Source organism: Lathyrus oleraceus, chromosome 1 (genome assembly GCF_024323335.1).
Source record: "Lathyrus oleraceus cultivar Zhongwan6 chromosome 1, CAAS_Psat_ZW6_1.0, whole genome shotgun sequence".
NCBI lineage: Eukaryota > Viridiplantae > Streptophyta > Magnoliopsida > Fabales > Fabaceae > Lathyrus > Lathyrus oleraceus.
In genome coordinates this window covers 90,349,238-90,361,317 of record NC_066579.1, presented here as the reverse complement: position 1 = coordinate 90,361,317, position 12,080 = coordinate 90,349,238, and the positions used below count along the sequence as shown (strand labels likewise).

The window sequence follows — 12,080 nt, the reverse complement described above, 5'->3', positions numbered from 1 at the left end:
CTCCTTCATCTGACTCTCCAGTTCCCAAGTCACGTTGCCACCTGCTGGTCCTCCCCAAGCTACCTTCACCAAGGCAATCTCTTTACCCCGCAACTGCTTCAACTCTCGATCCTCGATCCTCATAGGTGATGTTTCAACAGTCAGGTTATCTCTCACCTGTACATCATCTACTTGGACTACATGCGACGGATCATGAATGTACCTCCTCAACTGAGACACATGAAAAACCTCATGCAAATTCGCAAGCGACGGCAGTAAAGCGATACGATAGGCTACCTCTCCTATCCTTTCTAAAATCTGATAGGGACCAATAAATCGAGGTGTCAACTTCTTCGACTTCAAAGCTCGACCCACTCCAGTTATCGGAGTAACACGAAGAAACACATGATCTCCCTCTTGGAACTCAAGTGACTTCCTCCTCTTGTCATGATAACTCTTCTGACGACTCTGAGCAATTCTCATCTTCTCCTGAATCATCTTAATCTTTTCCGTAGTCTGTTGAACAATCTCCGGTCCAACCACAGCACTCTCACCGGACTCATACCAACATAACGGTGTCCGACATCTCCCACCATACAAAGCTTCAAACGGTGCCATACCAATGCTCGAATGAGAACTATTGTTGTAGGTAAACTCAATCAAAGGCAAATAACAATCCCAAGCACCTCCCTTCTCCAAAACACAAGCTCTCAGAAGATCCTCTAATGACTGGATCGTCCTCTCAGTCTGACCATCAGTCTGTGGATGATATGCAGAACTCAATCTCAGCTTAGTTCCCAAAGCCTTCTGCAAACCTTCCCAAAACTTCAATGTAAATCTAGGATCTCTGTCCGAAACAATACTAGACGGAATACCATGCAAACTTACAACCTTCTCAATATACAACTCGGCTAATCTTTCTAACGGATAATCCATTCTGATTGGAATGAAATGGGCCGACTTCGTCAATCTATCCACAATCACCCAAATAGCTTCAAAATTCTTACTTGTCCTCGGTAAACCCGAAACAAAATCCATACTGATACTATCCCACTTCCACTCTGGAATAGCCAACGGTTGCATTAGCCCAGACGGCTTCTGATGCTCAATCTTCGACTTCTGACAAGTCAAACAGGAATAAACAAAACTCGCAATTTCTCTTTTCATTCCCGGCCACCAAAATAACTTTTTCAAATCATGATACATCTTCGTAGCTCCAGGATGAATACTCAAGCCACTACGATGTCCTTCCTCCAGAATACTCTTCTTAAGTTCGGTAACATCCGGAATACACACCCGACTACCAAATTTCAAAACACCATTCTCATCAACTCTGAATTCACCACCTTGACCTTGATTCACTAAAGTCAACTTATCAACCAAAAACATATCAGATTTCTGACTCTCTCTAATCTCATCCAAAATATTACTCGTCAACTTCAACATTCCCAATTTAACACTATTGTGAGTACTCTCACACACCAAACTCAAATCTCTAAATTGTTCAATTAAATCCAACTCTTTAACCATTAACATAGACATATGCAATGATTTCCGACTCAATGCATCAGCTACTACGTTTGCTTTACCCGGATGGTAATTCAAACCAAAATCATAATCCTTCAGAAATTCTAACCATCTCCTCTGTCTCATATTCAGCTCTTTCTGATCAAACAAATACTTTAAACTTTTATGGTCACTGAAAACCTCAAATCTTGATCCATACAAGTAATGCCTCCATAATTTCAGAACAAACACCACAGCTGCCAACTCTAAATCGTGTGTCGGATAGTTCCTCTCGTGAATTCTCAGTTGTCTCGAAGCATAAGCTATAACCTGCTTATTCTGCATCAACACACCACCCAAACCCGACAATGCAGCATCACAGAATACTCATAATGTCCACATCTTGTTCTGAAAGCAGTCTTCTGAATATCCTCAGCTTTCACACGTATCTGATGATACCCAGGTCTCAAATCTATCTTGCTGAACACACTCGCACCAACCAACTGATCCATCAAATCATCAATCCTCGGTAAAGGATACCGACTCTTGATCGTCACTTTATTCAGTTGCCTGTAGTCCACACACAACCTCATAGTACCTTCTTTCTTCTTAACCAACAACACTGGTGCACCCCACGGTGACACACTCGGACGAATAAATTTCTTATCCAACAACTCTTCCAACTGACTCTTCAATTCAGCTAACTCAACAGCAGACATACGGTAAGGAGCCATCGATATCGGTCTAGTACCAGGTACCAAATCAATCGAGAACTCAACTTCACGCTCTGGTGGCAATTCATTCACTTCTTCAGGAAACACATCAGGAAAAATCACACACCACTGCTAGATCGCCAATCACCAGTTTATCTTTAGCCTCCATAGTTGCTAACAGAATAAACAACTCCGCCCCATCTGCTAATTCCTCATTCACCTGCCTTGCAGATAGAAACAAACTCATCCCTTCCTCAGTCTCAGGAAAAATCACAGTCTTATCAAAACAGTTAATAGAAACTCGGTTAAACACCAACCAGTTCATTCCCAAGATAACATCAATCTGCACTAGTGGAAGACACACAAGGTCTATCCCAAAGTCTCTACCAAAAATACTCAAAGGACAATTCAAACAAACTGAAGTAGTAGTCACTGAACCCTTCGCAGGAGTATCAATCACCATACTTCCAAGCATCTCAGATATCTCTAACTTAAGTTTCACAGCACAATCCAAAGATATAAAGGAATGAGTAGCACCGGTGTCAATAATAGCTACAAGAGAAAAGCCATTAATATAACACGTACCTCGGATCAAACGATCATCTGCAGAAGTCTCCGAACCCGATAAAGCAAAGACCTCGCCCTCCGACTGATTCTCTTTCTTCGGCTTAGGACACTGTGGACTGATATGACCCAACTCTCCACAGTTGAAACAAGTTACAGTCTTCAACCGACACTCTGCAGCCAAATGACCACCTATGCCACACTTGAAACACTTCATCTCAGTACTGGTACACTCATGGACACGATGTCCAGCCCGACCGCATCTGAAACACTTAGCAGGAGCACTAGAGTCTCCCCCACTAGGTCTCTTCCTCCCACTCTGTCTCTGGAAACCTCTGCCAGCCGCATACGGTTTCCCACGATCATTCTGATTCTTGCCTTTCCTATCAACCCTCTGCTGATAGCTTTCCGCTCTGGCCTTGGTATCCTGTTCAAACCTTCTGCAACAGTCGACCAAATTAGAAAACACCCTAATCCGCTGATACTCAATAGCCCGCTTGATCTCGGGACGTAACCCGTTCTCAAACCTCACGCATTTTGAAAATTCTCCAGTAGCCTCATCATAGGGAATGTAATACTTCGACAGCTCTGTGAACTTAGCAGCATACTCAGTAACAGACCGATCGCCCTGCTTCAATTCTAAGAACTTTATCTCCCTCCTTCCCCTGACCTCCTCTGGAAGGTACTTCCTCAGAAATCTCTCTCTGAACATCGCCCAAGTGACCTCAGCACTCCCGGCAGCTTCCAACTCGGTGCGGGTAGCAACCCACCAATCATCTGCTTCCTCTGACAGCATATGCGTACCGAGCCTGACCTTCTGGTTATCGGCACACTCAGTCACTCGGAAGATCCTCTCGATCTCCTTCAACCACTTCTGAGCGCCATCTGGATCGTATGCTCCCTTGAACATTGGAGGATTGTTCTTCTGGAACTCACTCAGTTGACGAGCAGCTCCCATTCCCACAACATTCAGATTTCCTCCAAGTACTCCAGCTAGCATACCCAGAGCCTCAACAATCACAGCATCGTCTCTACTTCTTCCAGCCATCTCTATTCTGAAAGTCCCAAAAAGCTAAACAATAAGTACTGATAGGGTTACACAACACCTATCTCGTACAGGGGAACAGAATAATTACGACTCGACTCGACCGACTATGCTCTGATACCACTAATGTAACACCCTTCTAAAATACCCCAAATATTTACTTAAAAATGATAAACATATAACAATTCAGAGTAATTATGCCCTACAAGGGTGTCACACATAATATTCACACCATTCAACAATATAACGGTCATGCTCTTTTATTAATTTAAAACATAAACGTTTGCATAAAACGCAGCGGATAGAGATCTCCTCAATCATGTAAAACATGTAACATTCACATGTAAATTATTCAACAACATAAAACATCCCATCCCGATGTTACATCTATCAGAGCACGACCCACTAAGGAGACTACACTAGACTCCAAGCATTCGCTTCTACTCAACTCATTTCTCGTTACCTGAAAAATAGTTGTAAGGGTGAGTTCCTCAATCAATATAATGAGTATTATAAAATATCATGTTATGTTAAGTGACTCAACACACTTCATCACCCTAATCAAAACACACATTCAGGAACAACATATTAATTCAACATCATACTCAATAACAACACAACAATACCAACACAAATACACGTGTAATATTGGAATACATCCATTCATATTACACGCCATACATATATTATGCAATGAGACTCCATGCATGCGGTACCGACTATTTTGTGAACATATAGTTCAACCTCACCGTCCAATCCCGGCACGGCTACCAAGCTCACTAGTCCCACTCATTTGAGACATAGTGACTCACTCACTAATTCCTCACCATGGGAATTAGCTACCACCCCAAATGGGCCATGCTATGCACGCTAATCACCTAGCATGCAAACATCAACAATAATCAAAATGATTTACTCACTAATTCCTCACCATGGGAATTAGCTACCACCCCAAACGGGCCACAATATGCATGCTAATCACCTAACAATGCAACAACAACAACAACACAAGAATAGACGTATGCTCACACTCTAAGCCATAAAACAGTCTATTCGCAAATGCATACATTCACATCATCATGTATACCATCGCATATCATCAACAAAAGCATATCATATCATGCCACATAATTAATCATAGTATTAGCACACTCTACTAATACCTATACTATTCAAAACAACGGGAAGTGATCCCTACAACATCATACCTCAGCTAAGTACATCACTCAGCCTAAACAACCAAAAACTGCACAACCATTGTTCAGGAAAACCACAAGTCTGCCCATACGCGTATCGCTTATGCCCATACGCGTATGGCGCATTTCCTCGCCCATCCCATACGCGTATCGCCCACGCCCATACGCGTATGCTACGCGTACCACATCCTCGTACGCGTACCAACAGAGACGCTTTCACGTTCAAAAACCTCATCCTTTCCACTCATACGCGTATAGCATACACCATACGCGTACCACTCCAGGGATACGCGTATCACACGCGTATGGCGCGTACCAGCGCCAAAACCCCCATTTTCAAGCCATCCCATACGCGTATTGCCTAGTGCCATACGCGTATGACCAGAATCCAGTTTTCCAGATCTGCTATGGGTTTTCTCTGCTACGAGATCCTTCAGATCCAACCTCTCATAGTCCAATTTTTCATACACGTTCGTTCGTTTTATCAATTACAACTCAGATACATTCAACTTCTCAAATCGCTAACCTTACTACATCTAATTCCTACAATTTCATCAATTATCATCCAATTTCGTTCATCAATATTTCACAAATTCATCACATATCATTTCAATCAGAGTCAAATTCAGAGGTTCATCACTACCCATTACATGCTATCCCATAAGACCCATCAAACGATGATAAACCCCCTTTACCTGAGTAAATCCGGCAATTCCGTTAGCTTCAAGCTTTTCCTCTTCTCTTGCTCTGCCTCTTTGCCCTTTCTCTTCCAGCCGCTTCTCTTTTCCTTTTTCACGTGAAAACCCTTTTCCCAAAAAAATTAGGACTTTTTATTATTCCAACTTATATACTCAAATAATAAAACCCAATAATATTATCCCAATAATAATATTAATAATCCAATAATTTTCTAATTATTTAATTAAATTAATAAATAAAATATTAACTTAATTTAAACAATTATCTTAATTTCATCGGGGTGTTACAAAAAGCACAAAACCTACATGACATAATCTACCCACCATTATCATGTTAACCCTTAGATAATCAGAACTCCACCCTTACCTTAGAGTTCCAAGAAATTGATTCTTTGACCTTCAACAATAGTGAATTCTCCTCTTGAGCCTTATACCCGTCTTCTCCGTTTCTCAGTTTCTTCTCTTTTCTCCCAATTGTTATGTGTTCTCTGTTTCTATCTCACTACCCCCTTTTCTATTTTTATTATAACTCTTATTATTACTATAACCCCACTAAATAGAATAATAACAAATAATAATACCTCTAATTATTTAATCTAAATAATAATCACCACTTATTATTTTATTAACTTATTACCATTATCACTAATTTCCCCTATTAAATAACAATAATAATAACCCACTCAATTAACTAATTAAATTAATATTCAACTAATATTAACTAATTAACTAAATAATAACTAACATAATTAATTAGTTTTACTCACCACACCACCATATCTACACTTTTGCTCACACACACTCAATACCTTAATTTATATAATTCTAAGACAACTACCACACACCAAGGATAACACAACGCATCAAAACACCAAACAACACAATACAACCACAACTATCCCATAATTAAATTACGAAAAATAATTCAAATAAAATTGGGGTGTTATAAAATTCATACATGGAAGAAGATTGTGAATGATAAATCGATAGAGATGAGGAGTTAAGCAGTTCATATGAGATTGCAGAAGTAGGAAGAAAAATGGAGCAGACGAGATGGAAAAAGAAGGATTTTATAGGGGAGTTGGAACCACGAGGTATCCTTTAGACTCCTCCCATGATTTTGAAAAACTCAGCATGTTTTTGACACATGTGACTTGCGTTTAAGGTCTCTAAAAATAAGCCATCATTACTTACCTAAAATGGAAATAATTGTGACCATCTGAATGATTGATTAACATCCCCAACCGAAATTTTTAGCTAATGAAGGGACAATTGAAAGGGGGAGATTACTCACCCCTTAATTAAGGTCTCACTCAAAGAAAAAGATCACTATCAGCTAAGAGACTCGCCTCAAGCTGAGGAACTCACCTCTAATTAGAAAGTCTTCTTCAGTCGAGGGACTCACCCTAAGGCGGGGGGGGGGGGGGGGGGGGGGGGGGGGGGGCATACCTCAAAACGGAATAAGCCTTTAAAAACCTTTTCCCTTAACAAAGCTCTTGTACTTAAGGGATTGTGTAGTGATATATTCGTGAGAGTCCCAAACAAGGGCGGCTCTAGCATTTTCGCCTAAGAGTGATGTTTGCTATATTCGTGAGAGGCATCCTCACATAACACGGGGGGCTCTCCCTTAGGACTGATGATGCGTACACCATTGTCCCATGTTAGTTAGAGAAGAATGATTCCACCATGATTCCCTGGAGAATATGTGGTCAACAATCTCCCCTAGTCATGAGGGAGTAATTGTCACCCCAATGGGTTTCCAAAACCCTAGGCCCAAAAAAAGTCTATGAATAGTCCTCCCCCGGGGAGAAAGACATGTCCTAATTGAGATACATATTACACAAAGTAAAATGCTTCACACATATCCTTTTACCTCCTGTGAGCAGGTCCTCTTAAGCCACAAAAAAGTACCATTATACTATCGCTATGTGAAAAATGCCCATGCTTTAATGAAAAGCACACAGAAGAGTCGCCACTGAATTTTATTTATTCCAAAGAAGAGGAAAGGGAAAATAATCAATAAAACCCTATAAATAAAGAGAAAATTGGTCTTGCAACCAAATTAGAGTTCAAAGTCGGTTATGCAAGGGGAAGGTATTAACACCACACACATCCATTGTACTCGATGGGAACCATCTAAATTATCTATGTGAAATGGGTGTTTATCTTATCTTAATGATTATCTGCTGTCGGGAAAAAGGAGAAAAAAGATTGGGTTTTTTATTATTGTGCACGCCAAGGATTGTGGCCCTTATGCCTACGTATCATTCATTATGAAATGAAGAATCATAGCTCCGTAGTTCGGAGTTGACAATGATTGTTTTTTGGTTATTTTTACCTTGAAAAAGGGTTTTCACAGTGATGCCCAAAGGCGCAAAAACATGATTTGATGAGTTGATGTTGGTTTTATGGTTTTGAAAAAGAGATTGTTTTTTATTAGAATTGCACTAAAGATTATGGGCAGAGGTGAATATTTCAAATAAATAAGTCAAGCATCTTGTGCCCGAAATACTCAGAGTGAGGATAGGAAAGCTCCATTCTCACTCCTTCTCCACCACTTAAAGCTCGTGGTGCAGAATTCGAATCATATTTTTATTGTATTTTGAATTTGATTAAGAAAATACCGTTTGACGTTGGATCAAGGGTTTATTGCTTATTGATTTTGAAATGGTGAACAATACACATGGATATTTACAAGAGAACAATGCGAGAAATAAAAGATCTCATTGTAAGGTAGCCAAAGAGAAAGCCTTGTGTGTGAAAAGTGTCCTAAGCTAACAAAGTGGATAATCGGATCAAAATATGTCTCCATAGGGTAGTGCAATGAATGCCATTCTTACAATATGAGATTGCAAGTCATTGATGAAATTCTAAGTCAGAGTCATAGGTCAGGAATCATGATCCAAGGTCCAAGTGCAAGGGTCCTAATGAGTCCTCTAAGTCCAACAGAAGGTCAAAGATGAATGTATCTTTTTGGTCTTTTAATTTTATCATGTTTGTGTTCTTTTTGATTATGCAATGCAAGAAAGAAAATGACAAGAAATAAATGACTATAAGATAAGGATGCATGGAATAGATATAATGATGATGGAAATGATAATACAGTGCTTGAAAGTAAATAACAAGAAAATAAATTGACAAGAAATAAATGACAACATAAGATTAGGTCAACAAGTAAATGGTTAATGATAAAAGTTAATGGTTTAGAGGCTAAGTTACAAAAGATGATCACCTAGGGATCCTCTATCCACAAGTCAAAGGACTCAAAATATGGTGTGTTAAGGGATAACCTATTATTGATTCAAAGTGTCAAAAATGATCCAATGATCATTTATCAATATGTTTGAATTAAAGAAGATTGAATCAACTGAAACGTCCATTTATCAATGATTTGAGATATGGAAGATTTCATCACCCAATCACAAATTAAGATAAAAGAAATAAAAGTTAGATATCAGATGTCAAGTGTTAGTAGTTAATGATCAAAGTAAAAGATTTAATCGAGTCGGGCCACTTTAGCACTATGTTAAGCAATCGTAAGTGGACTTATATAGAAGCCACGCCTATCTGAGGCTTGTCAATAACAATGTTTCTGCTAAGCATGTTGGAGGTCTAACACAAAGTTATCCTCTTGAAATAATGCAACACAGATAAAATGTAAAGGTAAGTTCAAACAACAAAGGGTTTCATCTATCATCAAGATATTCAACAATATGATCAACCAAGAGGCAAGAATGATCCAATGATAATTCAATCAACATATTTGAAGTATTGAAGGTTCAATCAACCTAGAGATCACTACTCAATGATATTGAAGATTTCATCAACCAAATGATCATAAAAAAGGTAAAAGAAACTAAAAAATAAATAAGAAATAATAATAATGATAAAGTAATTACACAAAATAAAATTTAATCAAGGTGTGAAAATAAAATAAAATAAAGAGTGTGATTAAAAATGATAAATGAATAAATAATAAAAAAAACAAGAAAGAAAAAAGATAAGGGGGTGCAAGATCAAACTAGATCTGCAAAGTGAAAAAATGCAGGGCCCAAAGTCAAAGGCCCATTTCCCTTAAGCTTGCACATAGGGGGTGCAGAAAGGAACAAGTGTAGGCCTCAATGGAATTAAAGCCCAAACCAAAACAAAGTGAAATACGGATTTTGAAACACGCTCAAAAACCCCAAACCCATGTTTTAAAATTTTAAAGAGAGCATCCTCGGAGCTCTTTCCCGCTCTTCCACGCCGAAGCTCATTGTCGGTGGCGGCGGAGCTCCTATACTGAAACTAAATACATAAAACCTTATGTATCAACCCCTAGATCATGAATCCCAAGACCATAGTTACTAAAACCCAACCAATAAGCCTAATTGAAAGAGAAATCACAAGAACCCTAGCTATAGAATCGAAAATTAAATGATGGAATGACACAAAACTAAACAATTGATTTTGGGTTTTTGATCCTCAAGTGGAGCTCTACCTTATGGTAACTCTTGTTTGATGAAATGGGTGAGCTCGAGTTGTTGCCTCGTCGGAGAAGATGACCAGAGCAAAACAAACGACAACAAATTGTTTTAGGTTAGTTTCTTATTTCCCTTGCTCTTTTCCTTTTGTGTGTTTTCCTCCTTCTTCTTCTGTTTTGATAGTGAGTGAGTGTTGAGAGATTTGTGAGGTCTACTGAGGGGATTCGAGTGAGGTTTGGAAAGTGAGAGTGAGTGTAGAATAAAAAGAGAATTAGGGGTTTGTTCTGCTGAAAAAATGGTTAGGTTTCTTACTATCTCTGAAAGTTGCTATCTTAGAATCTCCCTCTTTTTTTCTTTGTGGATTTCCCTTTTTATAGTGAGAGTGTTAGGGTTTTTGAAACAGTAAATAAGGGCACAGAGGTAGTGGAATAGAAGCTTGGTTGTGCTGTAGAAATTGTCTATTCCATTGTGTATGTTTGTCTCTTAAAAAGTGATTGTATTATGTCCTTTTGGTGTGAAAATGTAGTTTTTTTGGTTTTGTTTGTTTTACTGCAGTAAAAAAGTGAAATTGAGGTATATTTGGTTTTGTTTGATGTGTATTGCTGTGAAGTTTTTATTGCATTGCCTTGCCTTGTCTTGTGAATTGAATGTTGCTGCTATTAGTTATTGTTGTTTATTTTGTGATGATGTGAACCGCTAGCTGTATTGGATGGAAGGATGCAGGTGTGTGAATGTATTAATATTGTGACATTGTGTTTAAATCGGTGTAGTTGGTTGTTGCAGTGCAGTACTTTGTAAATGTAGGGCCATTGGAATTAGTGTGATGCTCATGAGTTTTCCCTTGTATTCATGTGATTGTTGCAAGTTTGTTGATTGCATTGAGTGGCATGTTATTGTTATGATGCAAGTTTGCTGACGGGGTGCTTAATTGATGTGAAACTCATGAACTGCTTGCTTTGATGTAGGTTGGTAGGGAGCATGGAGCTCGAAGCAAGAACCATGGTGCATTGGATTAATGATTGATGATGAATGATGATGCAGGGAGTGTTGATGGGCTGCTTATGAATGTTTTGCAGGTGATTTGTTTTATGGATGCAAGGTTGATGTGATGCATTGTTGTAGGCATATTATGGTTGGTCTGATGATGGATGCAAGGCTGTTATGACTGATGTAGCTTGAAGGTGCTTCTCATTGTTGTGCAGGCTTGTTTAATGATGGATGGAAGGATGATGTGGAATGCTGCAGGTTGCTTATGATGTTGTGGTATTATGCTTTACTATGAATTTGTTGCCAAATGGAGACTTGATGCTAATTGATTGTTGTGTTTGTAGGCCCAATATGAGCTCAATATAGTATGGTCAATTAAGGTATATGGTGCATGGAAACCTCATGGTAAGGGCTGCCACTCAAAGCAAGATGTTTTATGTTTTTCCTTTTGATTCAAACCCATGTGTTGCAACATGTAGTATGCCATGTAATTATCATAGGATATAATATGATTAATGCTTATAATGAAATGAGTTCATGGATGATTCATGTACCATGCTTATGTATGTAACATGCCTGTGTAATGGGAAAAAAAACTCACTTACAATGATTATGTAAACATGCTCATGAAATGGAAAATGCATGTATGTAAACTCAAATTGATGATTCAAAGTTTAAACCAAAACTTTAACTTGTATTGCCATGTATGAATTGTTTGTATGAAATGTACATGAAGTGGATGAGTGCTAGTGAATGTATGAACGAAGATTGAAATTTACGGAAATTAGGGTTTTAGAAAGATGTATTGACTTTGGTCAAAGTTGACCAAAAAGTCCACACTTGACCAAAGTCAACTTTGGTCAACAATACTTTTTTTTGTAATTTCATTTATAAAGTGATGTGATCAATCAACAACAATGGCTCCTTCA

At 38.7% G+C, this 12,080-nt stretch overlaps 1 long non-coding RNA gene across 1 annotated transcript; it reads left to right on the top strand.

The window, feature by feature from the left end:
* Window positions 1–9,875: 9,875 nt before the first annotated feature.
* Window positions 9,876–11,825, top strand: LOC127115464 (uncharacterized). The gene is made up of 3 exons (XR_007800738.1): window positions 9,876–10,279; window positions 11,130–11,409; window positions 11,496–11,825. It is a non-coding gene; the product is annotated as an uncharacterized LOC127115464 (long non-coding RNA).
* Window positions 11,826–12,080: the final 255 nt, after the last annotated feature.